Raw genomic sequence first — 17,931 nt, 5'->3', positions numbered from 1 at the left:
CACCATCCCCTAGAGTCAGACACAACTGACCAAAATGTCAAGGGGAACCTTTACCTAGTGGGACAGAACAGCAGGCAGGCATATTGGATAAAGATTCCGAGAAGCCGTGGCTCTTGGTGTAAACCAGAAAACAGTGAAACAACCGTTCACTGCACAATAGGGGCCAATGATGAAAGAAATAGACTATTTCCTTCCAAAATGTAGGGGGAATATTTGAAAGTGGTTAGTTATAGGCTGGAAATCATTTTGAGAATGTGAGCTAGGAAAACCACCCTCTCAGATCCACGTTTTGAATATGCTTTACAGAGTCAGCCTCTTACTTCCTCCTTCCCCTTGCACTGGACTTAACAAAGTACAAGAGGACAGGTCCCTGCCCCAAGGAAAAACATTTTTACAGAAATGAAACAAGGGAGAGAAATGGAGGTCGGGATCAAAAGGGAAGCTATATATGACTGGCTCAGTGGTACACCTCTAAGCTTAGTGATAAAATTGGATGTACATATTATCTGAGAGCAAGCCCCACTGAACTCAGGGTGCCTGGCTCCTAGCTAGATTTACACTGGATTGTGTTATAAATGATAACCGGGCATAATTTATCCACTTATCTGCTGATCTGTGTGCAAATGTAATCTGAGACACATTCTAGAGCTGAATTGGAAGTTTATTTTTCCAGCTCTCAGTGAATGATGAAGCTTGGTGATTACTGCACTTAAAGGCACATAGGATTTCAACCAAAGAACTGCTCATTAAAAAGTTCGTCATTCCTAGAAATCTACCTGTTTCTATTAACACTTTCAAAAGCAATCTTCTAGCACCATTTCTTCAGCTGAGGAAAATGCAGAGTTTTGCCCAACCAATCCTTTCTTGAGCTGCAACCTAAACTTTTCCTAGCCAAGCCCTATCTGGCTTTTCCCAAAAAGTGCCCTATCTGTCAGCTTTGCTAACCAAGACTGATTTAAATCCTGGAAGCTGACTGGTCAATCCTTTCATTCTAAATCTCTGCACTCCCACCTGATTAAAGGTAAAGGTAAAGGTTCCCCTTGACAATTTTTGTCCAGTCGTGTTCGACTCTAGGGAGCGGTGCTCATCCCTGTTTCCAAGCCATAGAGCCAGCGTTTGTCCGAAGACAATCTTTCGGTGGTCACATGGCCAGTGCGACTTAGACACGGAACGCTGTTACCTTCCCACCGAGGTGGTCCCTATTTATCTACTTGCATTTGCATGCTTACGAACTGCTAGGTTGGCGAGGAGCTGGGACAAAGCGACGGGAGCTCACTCCGTCGCGTGGATTCGATCTTACGACTGCTTGGTCTTCTGACCCTGCAGCACAGGCTTCTCCGGTTTAGCCCGCAGCGCCACCACGTCCCCCCACCTGATTGGTTATGGTTTTACCTGATATAATTGCCTAAGAAGCGTTTTGGAGGTTGTTTCAGTTTCCTGTCTGTCACAGATGGGAGCAAGGGGGCTGAGCCAAAGTCTTCAAGGAAAAGGTAGCTTTTGAGGAGGGAGCTGGTTGCAAAAGAAGGATTTTGTGAGCCAGTTGCAGCCAAAAGAGAAATCACAGGAGAAAGGATGGGGGGGAGAAAGTGAAATTTAAAGGGCTCTGATTGGTCAAGGAAGATGAATAAAAATCATGGGATTTCACAGGGTTGTGATGAAATATAACAGAGAATTTGCAATAGAGAAGAGCTTCAATTGGGAAGTGAATGTGTGAGAGTTAGTTATACGTTTTATATAAGACTTTAAAACCAATGGGAAAGTTTAAGTCTGCCAGAGCATTCAACCCCTGACTTTCATCTAACCATTTTTGAACAAAAAAAAAAATCCTTTATTAACTTTCTCCTCCTCAGACAGGGGAATCTTATTCTCATAACTTGTAAAAGTAATGAATTACACCTGCTCTCGAGTTCTTTCCAAAATAACCATGTTCTGCCTTGCTGTTCGTAAACGTAATGTGTTACAAGCAAAGTCATTTTCGTTGGTTACTTTGAAGCTTTGAGACTGACTGAGAGTTGTGCATTATAAGCCCCATTCTGCCATAATGCACCTCCTCTTAAGTGGGATTATTGTGCAAGCAAAAGGGTATAACTCACATGTAAACTGTCCAAAAATTTTGGAGAAAAAGATGGGACATTAGTGGGAGAATATTAGTTTTCACATCTGTATGCGGAGATTGGGAACGCTGGAATGGCTGAACAGATATCCAGAATGGACTCTAGAAAGTGACTTAAAAAGTAATTAGTTACCATTACAATTAAAAGGGAGGGTCATTAGTGATCATTATAACTATAATTTTAAAAGTAGGTTTTTAAATTCCTGTTTCCAAACTGTGTTTAAAATAATTGATTTGTAGTAGGGCTGGGTTACAGGTTCTTTGATATAGTCTGGAGGCCAATTCAGAATGTCTCCCAGTTCATTCTGGAACAATTTGTGCTCTGTTTGATTTTATTTGTGCCCTTGATTGGAGATGATTTGTAAACATGTGTCACCAACTGCCTGTTGACTTCTACAGGAGAACCCAAATGCCTGTCCATGTTTTGATTTTGTCCTGATGCACATGATGCTTGGCAACATGATAGACTCTAAATAGTGGAGTAAACATTCCAGATTTCAGTGGTTTGTGTACTGAACACTTAATTGCTTTAAAAATTTTTTTCTAAAAAGCCAGAATGATTTGTGCCCTGGAAGCAAATTGATTTGTAAAGTTGCTTCACTTGCATCCAGAGCTGAATCTAGCCATTCCCCTGCGATCTGGGCCACATCTAAACTGGTCCAATATAAGACAGATTCTGTTAGTAGTTTGGGCTTGGGTTAAAGCTAGTACACATCTTTCCTTTTTAGGTACTTTAAAGAGAAAGCTATATGCATACTACAAGCTTCTGACACAAAACATGGCATCCCATGTTTTGATACCCTGAATTACCTACAGGGCAACAGGAGATAAAGCAGCAACAATCAGCATTTCAGCCATGTGATATTTCTCATATTACATGGCAATAGGAGAAATCCCTAGAACTATACAAATACAGTAGTGCCTTGAGTTGCGAACTTAATCTGTTCCGGAATGATGGTCGTAACTCAAGTTGGTCGTAACTCAATGCACTATTTCCCATAGGAATACATTGATGCTTGGCAATGTAATCCGTTCCAGGTGAGAAAAAAAAAACAATTCCAGCAGGGACTAAAAAAACACACTGCATGTCCCATTATACCCCCCCCCCGTCCCGAACCAAACTCTAGGAGCCACAGAATCAAACAAACCCGTTCCAGCAGGGACTAAAAAACACACTGCAAGACCCATCACAGTACAGAAACATAACCCCATCCACCCAGCCCAAACCCACACTGCAAACCCCTGTATAGTATTCATCCAGAACAGGCAATTTAAAAATTTTTAAAAAGCAAAAACCTGTACTAGTCCGAAGTCCGAAGGGTCTCTGAGAACACACACTCTCTAACCGCTGGGGCGAAGGAACTACAGAGAAGCAGCCTCTTCGCTGACCAATGGTTAGCAGTTCAAATTTCCCTGCCTTTTGCTGGTTGTATCTCAAAGCGCCAGTTGCAAGTCAAAGGAAAATGTTGCGACCGCAGCTGGTTGTGACTTAAATTGATTGCAAGTCAAGACGGCCATACGTTGAGGCATTGGTGAAGGAATGAAATTATTTCTTCTTAAAATACCATTGTAGTGTAATTGAAATACACCTTTTTATTAGGAAAAGGAAGAAAGTGAAATTATTCCTTATTAAGTTACTATTATAATGTAACTTAACTACTGTATACTGTTGTTATTGGGGGAAAAAATTAATACCCGTGGCCTGTAATTTTAATTCGTAGCCTCCAGTCTGATCCAAAATGAGCATTGCCTGGACACAGCCCTGTTACTGCATGTGGTGCTACTGAGATGCTGTAATGCAATAATAATGATTAATGTCTAGTCCTGGGGGAAGGTTAAATGGCACTGAATCAAGGAAGCTGAAATAAAACTTAAGCTGTTTTGGAGAGTGTTGTGGCTGCATGCAGTTAAGCCAAACAGAAGACACTAGCAAGAAATGAAATAAGCTGTTATTCGTGGCAGCCTCGTTCTCATCTTAAGCAAATGGCTCAGAAATTTATTTAGCAGATAAAGCAAAGTCAAAGAAAAACACAACTGATTTCTATACCGCACAATGAAGGGTAACGTCTCCTAGAAAGTTGAGGGGCAGAGCCTGGCTAAACCTGGGAACTTCCTGTAAATTCTTCTCTACCACCTATGGAACTATACCTTTTTTAAAAAAAAGTCATTTGTTAAAGGCAACTGCTGTGCTGCTGTCTCTGAGGATATCATTCAGGTTTGCATCGTTAGCTACCCGGCTACACCAATACGTACCAGCAACAAATATTCAGAAGTGCAAGCCAGGCCTCTGACAAAACATCACCATGTACAGCGTACATGTCAGTATTTTTGCCCGTTTCCTTTGTCGTCTTCCCAAATATTTCATTCTATGGCCCCTCTAGGATGGCCACCAAGTGACCTTCTTCACAGGGAAGAGTTCTTGATTTTTTTGTCCTAGTCTGGTTTCAAAATAAAGAGTCAAAACTAACAAACAAACAAACAAACAAACAAAAAAAAAACAGAAGACCAGGGACCTTGATATTGATAATTTGTGGTTGATACCAGGATAGCAAACTGGGCAGCTGCACTGGTCACTCTGTTGCAGCATTCCCCACAATGGTGAATCTTTTTCATATTTTGTTTAATTGTTTGGCCATACATCTATATGTATAAATTGATTCTGTGTGTATTCTGTGCCATCAAGTCAGAAGTGACTTGTTTTGTCTAGTCATGTCTGACTCTTCGTGATCCCATGGACAAGAGAATGCCAGACCCTCCTGTCTTTCACTGCCTCCCGGAGTTGGGTCAAATTCATGTTGGTCGTTTCGATGACACTGCCCAACCATCTCGTCCTCTTTTGTCCCCTTCTCCTCTTGCCTTCATACTTCCCCAACATCAGGGTCTTTTCCAGGGAGTCTTCTCTTCTCATGAGATGGTCAAAGTACTGGAGCCTCAGCTTCAGGATCTGTCCTTCCAGTGAGCACTCAGGCTTGATTTAGCCTTCTAAGTCCGAAGTGACTTAGAGTGACCCTAATATTTATCTGTATTTATTTAAAATTCTTTGTCACTGCTCCCAGACTCAGGAACTCGCTCCCATGGGAACCCAGGCTGGCCCCATCTTTGCTGTCGTTCCGCAAGCAGGCAATGGCCTTTCTCTTCAGGCAGGCTTTTCCTTATTCACTGGTGGTCTGATAGAGATTTTTTAAATGGATGGTTGTGCTCTGTTGTTTCAAATGTGTTTTAATATTGATCTTAGTTACCTTTTTAATATGATACTTGTTTAATTCTTTCTAAATATTTGTATACTTACCGTTTTGGCTTTTAAATACTGTTTCAATGATGTAAGCTGCCTTAGATCCTTTTCGGATCTAAATATTTTAAATAAATATATAAATATGAAAGGAACTAAGGCTTATATAATAGGGCTTTCAAGCTAAGTGGGATATTTAAGAAGTGGTTTCGCTCCCTCATTGAGTATCCATGGCCAAGTGGGGATTTGAACCCCGTTCTCTATAGTCCCAATCTGTCACTGTATCCACCACACTGCAGTGGGAATCCTCATAAATTAGTTGGTTCAACTTTTGTGGAAATCTATGCTTTGCCTTCAATTTTTGGCAATGCTTTTCCTCAATTTTTCATAATGTGTACTAGCTCATTCTAAATAAGAAGTTAAATATTATAACTTTGAAATTTATCATAACTGCTGGCTAGCTCAGTGGTTTAGGCATTTAGTGGTGGAGCCAGAACTGGGAGTTCGATTCCGCACTTGTGCCCCCTTGACAAGGGCTGGACTCGAAGATCCGTAGCATCCCTTTCAACTCTGTAGTTCTAAGAATTTTATTATCAAATTTGGCAATATGAGAGAAGCACCGGACAATTTGTATGTCTTTATACATAGTTATGTAACTCTGGCTGAACAGGAAGGCATAATAAGAATAGATTCTTATGTAACAAAAGAAAATTTGGAAAACCATGTGTACAATCATGTGATTGAAGCACATGTACCGCAGCAATGTGTCATCTGTGTCATGTGTCTGTACATAGGAGTGACTTCGCAAACCCCCAATGCATGTGGCCCCAGTGAGTCTTTAAGGACTTATCGCGCCATAACATGCGACTGCTTGGCCTTAGGAGCATCTCCTCACTTACAATCTTTAAGCCAGAATGAGGTGATGCTGGTTAAACAGAAATAGCAGGTTCTAAATAGCTGGCCGATTAAAGCATCTTCATTCAGAATAGGCAGGGATAGGATTTGTTATACGATCGTCCCCTGGCTTTAAAACACAGGTGTGAAAAATGACCTTCAGTATTATCTTCATGAACCCCGATTTAGACCTGTCATATATCAAAACAGAAGCTATGGACAAATGATTACTCATATAGAGACCTATCATATAGAAAAGGCATAGTACAGTCTGAAGGCAGAGCCATTTGTTTGGGTAAACACAATTAATGTTTGTTTGTTTTCCAAATTGTTAAAACAACCATGTGCATTTGTTTAGTGGGATTGGGAAAGTTGTATATCATATTAATTAGGAATATGCCCTGTCATACTGATACAATCCATGCCTTAAAAACGGCCACAGATTTATTTATTTATCTATTTATATAATTTCTACTGCACCATCTAGTGCAGTATTTCCCAACGTTGGGGCCATTTTTTGGACAAACAGGTGTTTCCCAGCTATGCCTCCTCCAGTGGGCACCCACTCAGAGACAGCACCCCTGCTTCCCTGCTCACCTCCTCTGGGCATTGCCTCTGAGTGGGTGCCCACCAAATGAGCTGGAGCTGGGAAGCTCCGAACAACTGTTCATCCAAAGTAGTGGTCCCCAACCTTGAGCCTCCAGATGTTCTTGGACTTCAGCTCCCAGAAATCCTGGCCAGCAGAGGTTGTGGTGAAGGCTTCTGGGAGTTGTAGTCCAAGAACATCTGGAGGCCCAAGGTTGAGGACCACTGATCCAAAGGATGAAGTGGCAGGAACCGCTGAACTGGCAGCTTCTACCCATCTCTAGTCGTGCTCCCCAAGGGGTCACAAAGTGTTTTCTACAGGATTGCAGGCCACCTTATATGTGTTGTAGCCCGTGTTAAGTAATTCCTTCCTTGACCTTTCAGAGCAGAGATTAAAGTTAGCATGCATGCGTATGCATGAGAAACAGCCTCCCTTTGGGAGGGGGAGAAAGAAGTCTGTACTTTCTGAGAAGGGATGGTTTTGACCCCATTAAAATTCCTTTTTATGCAAACATGGTGGTGGTGGGTTACTGGTTACTTGGCCATTATGAAAGGGGCTCACGACTCAAAAAAGTTTGAGATGCCTCTACTCTGGGTGGTTTCCAATAGTGATGTAAATGTAAAAGAAAACAACCACCCTCCACCCAAGCTATAGAAGTATAAAAAGGAGGACAACACTCCTGAAAAACCAAGATGGTGGCAACAGACACAAATACAGTGGTACCTCGACTTACGAACTTAATCCGTATTGGAACATCATTTATACGTTGGAAAGTTCATAAGTTGAGGCAAACTTTTCCATAGGACTGCACTGAAAACTATTTAATCCGTACCTGCTGTATTTTGTTCGTATGTTGAGGCGCTGTTCATAGGTAGAGGCATTAGTTCCCATAGGAACTAATGCAAAGCTAATTAATCCGTATCTACCACCAGGGGGTGATTTTTTAAAAATCTTTTCTTCTTTTGATCAAAGATGAACTTAGATTAAAAAAAAAGGGCAGGAAAGGGTTTTTTGTTTTTCGTTCTTTTTGGTTCATAAGTTGAGGCTCCATTCACAAGTCAAAGCAACTTTCTGCGAACGGAGCCATTCGTAAGTCGAATTGTTCGCAAGTGGAGACGTTCGTAAGTTGAGGTACCACTGTACAAGCTATAAACCCCACACCATGCCCTTTCGGAGATACTCTGGCCCAGTCCTTGTCTGAATCTGTACCATTATTTTTGTCCAGCTGGATCCCCAAGAATAGCATCACTGTCTTTGTGGTGCTAATGTAGAGTTACTTATATTTGTAATTACAAGAGCATCTCTGTATTCAGCTGTGAGAGGAATATCACGTGGTTCAAATCCTGGCTTGTGGTGTCACCTCATGCGTTATTTTAGGAGTTGAGGTGATGATGAGGTGGATGGGAAAAGGGCGTGTTTTGTAGCATAGGCGAGAGGCCCCTAACTTTCAGATTTATTTCCCCTTAGGTAATTATTTTGGTGCTCCTTTTGTGAGATTACAAAGCTTAGAATTTTACAGTTTGGAGTACTGTATAATGATATCTGTATCTAATAATTATATCTGTAAGAATTGCTTTCCAGAAGTAACTTCTCATTTGGGTGCAGTTCCCAGATTATTTATACGTTATAGAGAAAATGGGCACACAGTGAAAAATTTTGTCCTATTAGACTAGACTCTAGAATCATCTAGCAATGCTGGATGTTCGGAAATATGAAGAAGAAGAAAAACAAGAAGTGCCTCATCACAAAATATATAATTGAACTATGGAATTCGCTACCACAAGACAGAATGATTACTGCCAGCATGGATCACTCTGAAAGTGAATTAAACAAATTCATGGAGAATAAGGCACCAAAGGCGGTTGATTGTGTTGGTTTTGTACTATGCTTTTGTATGATATTACTATCGTACTATGGCTTTTGTATGATATTATTATTTTGTATTATTTTGGATCAATATACCTCTAAATACAGAACTTAAGGCGTATAAGTTGGGGGTTGCTAATGTCCTGGGGGCTCCTTATAGGCACCTGGTTGGTCGCCGTGGAGACAAAAGGCCAGACTAGCTTGTTGACTGATCCAGTGTTGCTCTTATGTTCTTATTTCTCAAATTACAAATATCATTTACCAATAGCAATATTTATCTGAAAAGAGATCAGTGGATATCCTGTTACTCACTGCTGCGTTTGACAATTAAGATTCTCTCATGCGCCACTAGACCGTTACAGAATTCTTGTCACCACCCAGTCATGCGCTTCTGCCACATACCTTAGCTGCTCATTCATGCTCTTTAGACATTCTTCCAATAATCACCAGGCATGAGTTTACTCCAGTATTCAACAACCATTGCACTCCATGGCAAAGTTCCTGATCTTTTACTACCCTCCATGATTACTCTTTCTTTGTTTTTCTGTCTGCTGTTATGGCAGCCACGATCGGCAGACTTCTTGTCTCCTTTGCTAAAACACCAAGATCCACCTTGTGTTTCCACATCTATGAAAACTTTCAGCAATTTGCTGGGCTGCTTGGTTCATCTAACACAGCAGGCTGAGTGCAAACATTGGATGATCTGGTGCTTTTCGTTTCCTTTTGTGTATTTGAAATCTGTGGGTTGCAGCAGGCTCGGTCCCTCACATTAAGAACAGTCAAAATGGCCACTGGTCCAACGGTTCATCCACTGTTATATACTCTGGGCCCATTTTTGTTGGAAGCAGGTGTTGAAAAGGAAACATTTAAGAATCATGAGTATTAATTCACTACCTACTACACATTTTAGCTGATAAACTCTGTAGCTTTATACGACAACAGAGTGTGGAGGGCATAGTTCAACAACAAAGCACAGGGAAGAGGTCCTAAAATTGACCTTTGGCAAAAAGGATCAGTTAGCAAGTGATGGAAAACATCTCAACTTGAAACAAGGGTGGATGATCCTTTTATTATACCATTAGAATCTCACAAGCAGAAGTGGGGTTGAACATGGTGAGAATTTCATATTTGTCTTGTTTCTAGTTCTTGTGGCAGCAGCAAAATAATCCAAGAAAGGAAAGGGGGTGAGGAACAGGAAAAAAAAATCTCTGGAAAAAAAATGACTGGGTGGAATCCATAACATAATCCTAAGGAGTCAAACATAGACTGCCTGTTAGCAGCAGCAAAAATAATCTACAGAAATGTGGGATGGCGTGAGAATTTCCTAAAAACAACTTTCAAAGCAAAGGAACCTGTCCTATACCTTTGACCATGGTTTTTTGAACTTCTATGTTTCTTCTGCACTACCCATAGTTCTGTAATGCCCTGTCTCATGAAAGGTCCCGCAGGACACAAAAACTGGTTTCTCTCTGGGAGATTTTAGTGGTCCAATAAAAGTATCAACCACTTGTTTTTAGATTGTGTATGACCATATATTTTTTCATTTTTGTTGATCTCTATCTGAGATGTTGGAGAGCTGTTGCTGTCTAGTAAGATCAGGAGTATGTAGCAGATTAGACAAACATCTTACTTCCAGTGTAACATTTGCTAATGCATTTCTCCCTTCAACAGTGCTGGGGTTGGGGGTCCTTGACCCCCGTGTAGTTAAAAACTGGTGTATAACTGTTATACCCCCCCCAATGCAACGATGTGGAGAACACTACTAATTAAAATGCCAAAGAGGTGTATTGTGAGATTTCTGCCAGGAAAGCATTTATTTGGCTTTCTAGTGGTGATGTTTTCAAACATACGTACGCTATAACAAACATGTCAGGAAAAGTCAGAGGCAACACAGAATACAGAATAAATATAGAGAACATACATGAAGAGTCATAAATTTAAATTTAAATTGAAATTCCTTTGAACTTCTCTTCCCATGGCTGTCCCTTTGGTATTCCTTTTCTCAGGATATCTCTTTTGATGTTTCTTCAGGAAAGAGCCTGGGCATTTTATTGTTTTTATTGTACCCTGGCTAAAAGATGGGGAAGGTATGTGTTCTTATGCTCTCCAGCAAATGGCAGTTTTCCCACACTTCTCTGAGGATACCACACTGGCTATTTTTGTATAGCTTTAAAATCCTAACATACATAGTTATCTTAAAGGAATAAGGAGAAGAATTCTCCACAATTACAGAGCATTACCAGTTGATTAACACATGCAGATACACATCTCAACTGACCCACCTCAGCCTTCTAGCATGTCCTAGCACATGGAGCTGCCATGACAGGAATAGGGGTCCAGCCAGACCATCATTATCAGACCAGGGGCTGTTGCACTGCCAATAGTAGGGCCCTAGGTAAGCCTGAGACCACCTCCTGGAGACAAATGGCAGCACCCTATTTACTGAATATTTTTATTGATTGAGTGAAATAGATATACTGTACCATATTTTTCCTTGTATAAGACCATACTTTTGTCTAAAATCTTTAGACCAAAAATTGAGGGTCATCTTATACACGGATGTAAGGTTAGGATAGAGAAAAAAACAAGTGGAGGGGAAAGCAGGGATCAAAGTGATCCTGCAGGGCTTTGATCCCTGTTTTCCAATCCACTTGCTAAGCCCCACTTAGATTTCTTAATTTTGGGTTAAAAATGGGGGGGTCTTATACATGGGGGCATCTTATACACGGAAAAATATGGTACATGTTGTATATATGTGTCTGTGTATATCTATGTGCATATATATGTGTACAGTGTGTGTGTGTGTGTTTTTATATACACACGTATACACATGCAGAGTATATATCAATATCAAATATCTATATATATCAAATATCTATCTATATATATCTATATCGTGGCGCAGTGGTTAAACCGCTGTACTGGAGCCAAAACTGTGCTCACGACCTGGGGTTCAATCCCAGGTAGCCGGCTCAAGGTTGACTCAGCCTTCTATCCTTCCGGATGGGGGGGGGGAGGAATTTGTATCCTGCATAACTAACTTGTAAACTGTCCAGAGAGTGCTTGAAGCACTATGGGGCGGTATATATGCAGGACGCTTTGCTTTGCTTTATATCAATATCTATATCTATATATCCTCTCCGCTCCTGCATATAAGCAAAACTATCTTGCTCCAATTCATGCAATTCAAGAAAGAAGTGTACATGGAACTTGCTCTTTTGCAAACCCTTCTCTCCCAATCTCTTGTGGCTCTTTATCTTTAGCAAGACTGCCCTACAAGCAGAGGAAAACTCTGAAAATAGGAACAGTCCTTATATTGCATTAGACTCCTCCTCCTTGATGATGCTTGATGGTGTGGCCAGCTTTGCCAATGCTTTTGCAGTCCATCTGGTCTAGTATATTAGTCCGCCTTATAAACAACTGTGTTTGGCTAAAGAAAAAAACTAACTTGTCACTGCTGTTAAACAAGGATATACAAACAGACTTATTTACTGCTTTACTAGTACAAGAAGCTTTGAGCCCAAAATCTGAGTGTCCTTGGCAATGAATGGGGATTTGCATTTGGCACAAAAAGGCCTGACCACCTATGAGGGTAATAGACTGTGTTGTTCTTTTGCTTGTGTTAAATTTTCCAGAGTATGAACAGAATTTGCACTTTTCTTCTAAACACAGAACTGGATCCCAATCCTGCAAATAACAGCCATCCCCAAATCCCAAAGCTACAGATTTCGGTTCAAACGGCTGAGCCTTTCTTAAATAAAATTGCCTTACATGCCAACCATTTAACCTCAAACTGACCTTAATGTAGACAAAAAGGGATACTTATATACAAGATTCGGCAAGCGTAAACAAAGTGCATAGTTTTGAACAATGAGAGAGAGAGAGAGCGAAAAGAAGCACTCTCTCCCCTGACATTTAGAAACCCTATATTTAACTAGTTAAAAGTAAACTGCTGCCGACCAACTATAATGTGGAAATTGAATCGTGGGAAGCTCTGATGATAGTGTCCTCCACATGATGACCACTCATGATTAGGGTCAGTATTACATCTGTACTGCAAAGCATGAGAAATAAGGAGTGCAGTAAGTGTCAAAGAATAGTCTAACTTTGTAAATATACAGTGGATTGATGTATATGAATGGGGGTGATTTTTGTTTGGCCTGCATCTTTCAGCGAACCACCTTAATTATGCACTTCCTCAACCAATATATGCCTTGTTATTTGGCCTTGAATTTTCCAGTGCAGTTTCTCTGCTCAAAAATTGGTACAAAATACAAGGATAGAGAAAGTTGCATAGAAAACTATTTTAGAAGAAAGTACACATTACGGGATGGTATATATGAAAATGTGTACATTTTGAAAAGGTTCATATGGAATCATAGAATAATTGAGTTGAAAGGGACTTATAAGGCCATCGAGTCCAACCCCCTGTTCAGTGAAGGAAACCAAGTCAAAGCAGATCCAACAGATGGTTGTCAATTTTCTCTTGAATGCCTCCAGTGTTGGAGTGCTCACCACCCCCAGAGGTAATTGGTTCCATTGTTGTATTGCTCCATAAATATGCAGTGAATACATTAGGGGAAGTTGCCAAAAATGCAAATTTTCTTGTGGCCAAAAAAATAATAATGCAAACTGAAATGGAAATGTGAGGAAGGTGGAGATCAGGAGTTAACTCTGAATTCAAGGGAAAAAAATAACCAGAAGGGTGAAGCAGAAAGGACCAGATTCCTGAAGGGTTAGAAGATGGACCACTTCAAAATCTTTTAATTTTTTTACTTTTCCTTTTCTTCTCTCTTTCCTTCATTCATTTATATCAATTGTTTACTTTATTTCTTTCTAGTGTTTAGAAACTATACTGATTATATTAATAATAGCAACCATAATAATAAAACTAAAATTATTAATAATTCTGGATTTTAATTGTTTATTTACTTACAATTACAAGGGAGAAAGAAACACAATATTGAGTGAAAAGGTAAAAAATAATCACTTGAAAGATATTTGGAGGGTAATGAAAGGTGATGAAATATGATGTACAGTACTTATTTTTCAGCAATATATCATAGTTATTCCAGTATTACTCTTTACACCCATGTAACTTGGTGTTTACTTGTTATAACTAAAGGGAACCTTGTGACATTAATTACTTGATGCCCAAGATGTGTTTAATGACATGTAATTATAATACATGTAATTGATTACTTTCAAGCTCTACCTAGCCCCAAATTGAAGGAATGCTTTCATACCGAAGCAGTTCACACATTCATCTTCCAGGCCTAGAATCCATAGTAACCTATCCATGTACATATATGTGTGTGAACCAGTCACTGTGCAAACCACTAAATGAGCAAGGAGCATGAGAATCTTCCACAAACATAGGCTGGCTGGCTGGAGAATGTTCTGGAATGCTGCTGGAGCTGTGGAGAGGCGATGGCTACAGTTGTTCAGTTTCCTTTGGAGAATGGAAGACTCTTCACAGAGCAGCAGCAGAAGACATAAGGCTTCTATTGTGGCCTCAATTGGCCTCATTATGGAGTGAGGCCTGTACTTAATTTTTAGTCAACATGAGCACACCCGGATAATAAGGCACTTTAAATGTCTACAAGCAGCTTCTTTTGTAATCTATTGGCCCCTTCTGCCTGTGGTTTAAACTTTGGCATATGCTGTTGTACAATACCCTATGTAACCAAATGTCAGTTATGTGCCCTGAGGCAAAAAGTGAAGGGGGAAAAAAATTAAACTTGATACCCGTCATCATCCTTGCAATGATTGATCTGGCTGCAGACAAACCCATCTGCTGGGGTAAATTATGATGTTCCAGGAAGAACATTTTGCTTCTTTCCCACATTTAATGGCAGGCATAGTTAATTTCTCACCCAATCAAAACGGATTAGCTGTAAAAGGCACGAGAAGTGGAAACAAAAGACAAAATATGTATCTATGACTTGTAAAAGTTATTCCTTTAATTGGCAATCTCAGGACAAAAGTGATAATTTAATGAGTTAGTTTTTTAAAAAATGAAGAGAGAGAAGGCACAATCCAAGATAATTTGGTTGTAACCAAGAGCTCAGTCTGATAAAAGGACTTTTCTAAACAACGGTAGCTGCTCTCCCTGCTCCTCTCCCAGTTCAGGAGAAGTTCCTTCATACTGAAGTCTTGCACTGCTGTCTTTTTAAAGAAATGGAATGGATTTAGGCATATTTTCTTGCTGCTAATTGAACATCCCTTGTGCTAGTTATAGTGGTGTCTGATTTGTTAATCATGTGGAAGATAATGTAGAAGAGTAATATTTGGAGTGCAAACAGCCATTCTGATTTATATAGGCTTTAATTTTACATCAAGAGACTTTGTTTAATGAAGCAATAATTTCTTCAAGCATTTTGGGTGAAAAAGCTTTCCATGACAATTAATCTATTTCTTGCAAAACTTTCTGTATTACCCTTCAGCTAGGTTTTTAGTGTGGTTTTAGTGGAATAAGAATACATAGCATAAAGCACAACTAACAAGAATGAGAAAGGCCTAGTGGTTCAGGTGTCTATGAATACAAGCCTTGATTTCTCTCAGTTTGAGACAGAGCCATAGTTGTGTTCTTTCGCTTTCATTGGCCAGTCCATAAGGGAAAGTGCACCTGAAGACGAACGTCTTCGCCGGCTTGTGGAAGGACAGCAAAGATGGGGCAAATTTGCTTTCCAGTAGGAGGGAGTTCCAAAGGCTGGGAGAGTCTTTGAAACACAGCTGCATCTTTGATAATGAAGGGATGGTGTTAAAATACTTGTATGTGTTTCAAACACATGGGTTTTTTTTTCTTAACAGACTCCTTATAATATCTTTTTCATGGAAAGGGCAAGAAAAAAAATGTCCAAAAAGAGGCAAAAAAACAAAAAACAAAAACAAACAAAACCCAAAACCCAAAAGGGTCAAAAGCTGCATTGTGTGACTGTGTCCATTTTTATTCATTTATTAATTTCATTTTTTTCCTCCTAGCTCAGGGAGAGGGACAGTTGACATCATCTTCAGGACTCAGCCAATCTCAGGATGCTGCCGCCTTGGGAACCCAACCCTATTCACCTGGGTCTTTGTGACCTCACAGGGGCCCCACCTCTCTGCTGGCAGATAAAAGGGGCTTGCTGGGCAGGGCAGGAGACCAGAAGGGAGGCCAGTGGCCAGAGGGCAGTCTGGCAGAGAGAGCTGCCCTTAAGCCCTTCTGCCCAAGGCAAGTTCTCTCGCGAAAGCAGCTGAACTTGCTAAGTGGGCTTGCAAGTTAACAGCTCAAGGCTGGGAAAGATGCGTGGCTTGAAGCTGGCTGATGTCAGCGATGGACTGGGAGGAAGTCGGTCGACGTTGGCTGACAGAGGCTGGTGTAATCTCCCTGCAAAAGCTGGCTGAGGCCGCAAAGCAGAGGCCGGCAGAGGTTGGCGGATGAAGCCGGGGGACGTTAGCCTCCTGAAACCAGCTGACAGATGCTTGGTGGATATCGGTGGATGGAAGCCTGGCCGTATGTATGAATTGCTGGTGGAGTGAAGGTGTATTTGTTTGGGGGGGGGGTGCCAGGTCTCTCTCTCTCTCTCTCTCTCTCTCTCTCTCTCTCTCTCTGTGTGTGTGTGTGTGTGTGTGTGTGTGTGTGTGTGTGTGTGTGTGTGTGAATGGGCTGGCTGGCGTTCCGTGGGGCTGTCGCCAAGGCGTGTGTGTGACCCAAGCATTTGGGAGCTGGGGGAGGCTGGCTTTAGAAGCGGAGTGGAAGAGATGAATGGGTGGATATTCCTGGTGGAAGCCAATGGATGCTGTCAGGTGGAACTTTGGGATGAAGTTGCCAGAACACTGGTTGGTGGATATGCCTGGTTTGAAGCCGGTTGACGGCAGTGGGCGAGCTCGCCCCTTAGTTGTTTTTTTCTCTCTCTTTCTCTTGCAGGGCCCGAAGTGTCCTCTTCCCCAGGGGGATGGAAGGGACTAGAAGGCAGGAGTCCTGCTGGAGCTGAACCAGGCCCTTCTCTTCGCTGAGGATACCCATTTAGCCTCTTTTCCAAAATAAATAAAAGAATTTTTCCAGAATGGTTATGAAGTGTTGTCTTATTTGTTAGGGGCTGCCACGGGATGATCTTCCCCATCCCATCATTATATTTGGGCCCCAATGCCTGGGGTGGGTCTTTGTGAAGACATGGTGTGGGGCCTTGTGATGTCACCGGAATTGGAAACATGATATGTCTCCATGGATGTGTGAGGGAGTGAGCTAGGCATTGTGGGTTCCCTGTCTGAGCTCCCAAGCAAGTATATTATGTCTCGTGTTGGAAAGACACAGGAAGCCAGTGAGCCCTGGTGCCATTCGGAGAGGGTTGGAGTTGGGCACCCAAACACTATGACCACCCCGTAACAATAAACGAGACTCGCTCCTTCCCTTCCACCACCACTCCTCACATTGGTTTGCCTGGCCTGGAGATTCAGGGGAGCCCAGCCATTTCCTGGCACAGCAGCTCATTCTCTGAGACCTGGCAAGCCTCATCATCATCAACACCATGAGCACTCCTTGGACAGCTCCTTGCAGAGTACAAGTGAGGAGCAAATATGCCACTTCAAAGCAGCTTCTAGTCCAACCTCTCACGCCAGTGCCACAACTGAGGAAATGGAGATGAGCAATGATTTGGAGATGAGCATACATTAAAATTCATGTGGATCCATGCTATGGATAGGTGGCAAAAATACACGGGTACTGCAAAATCTGCTGCTTGAGGGCAGCGGTTGCCTCTGAGCACCTAGTCACTGGGGGAAAACATGGCATCAGCAAAACCAATATTAGAATGTCAAAAAAAAAAAAACAACCTGGGAAAATAAAACACTTTTGGCAGACTAAAGGAATTGTGAATGTTGGTGCCATGAAGACTCCCTGGCCAAGTTCCACAATTAAGAGACAACTACTGAGTCTGCGTTATTTTGATTCAGAAATTAGGAACATGGTAGATGTGGGATTCTGGAAGTTGTAGTCCAAAAGAGTGATGTTTTCCCTGCTTCCTCATCTTACATGGTGGCAGCAACTGTTTCAGAAGTTCCAAACATAGCTTCTGTACACAGGCTGCTAGATATGGGTATAGGCATTCTTTCAGGTATGATTAATTTAGGTTTTATTAGCTGAAATCCTTTTGAGTAGATTTTGCAAGAGCAACAGGAATTATGTTATTGTAAGTGGCAGATTGCTGGTGCTTAAAGACTTCCTTTTTTCAATTTTGGAAGTCATGTGTGAATTTGCCTCAT

The 17,931-nt window shown here is 41.3% G+C and overlaps 1 long non-coding RNA gene across 1 annotated transcript in view; it reads left to right on the top strand.

Moving 5' to 3' along the window:
* LOC144586364 (uncharacterized) overlaps positions 1-17,492 on the top strand; it is a 36,833-nt gene extending 19,341 nt beyond the window's left edge. The window contains exons 2-3 of the long non-coding RNA XR_013541148.1: positions 15,673-16,183; positions 16,598-17,492. This is a non-coding gene — a long non-coding RNA (uncharacterized LOC144586364). The remainder of the gene's footprint in view (positions 1-15,672; positions 16,184-16,597) is intronic.
* Positions 17,493-17,931: the final 439 nt, after the last annotated feature.

The sequence above is a fragment of the Pogona vitticeps genome, chromosome 2 (genome assembly GCF_051106095.1).
Source record: "Pogona vitticeps strain Pit_001003342236 chromosome 2, PviZW2.1, whole genome shotgun sequence".
Taxonomy (NCBI): domain Eukaryota; kingdom Metazoa; phylum Chordata; class Lepidosauria; order Squamata; family Agamidae; genus Pogona; species Pogona vitticeps.
The sequence above is the reverse complement of the archived record's forward strand: the minus strand, read 5'-3'. Positions and strand labels throughout refer to the sequence as shown.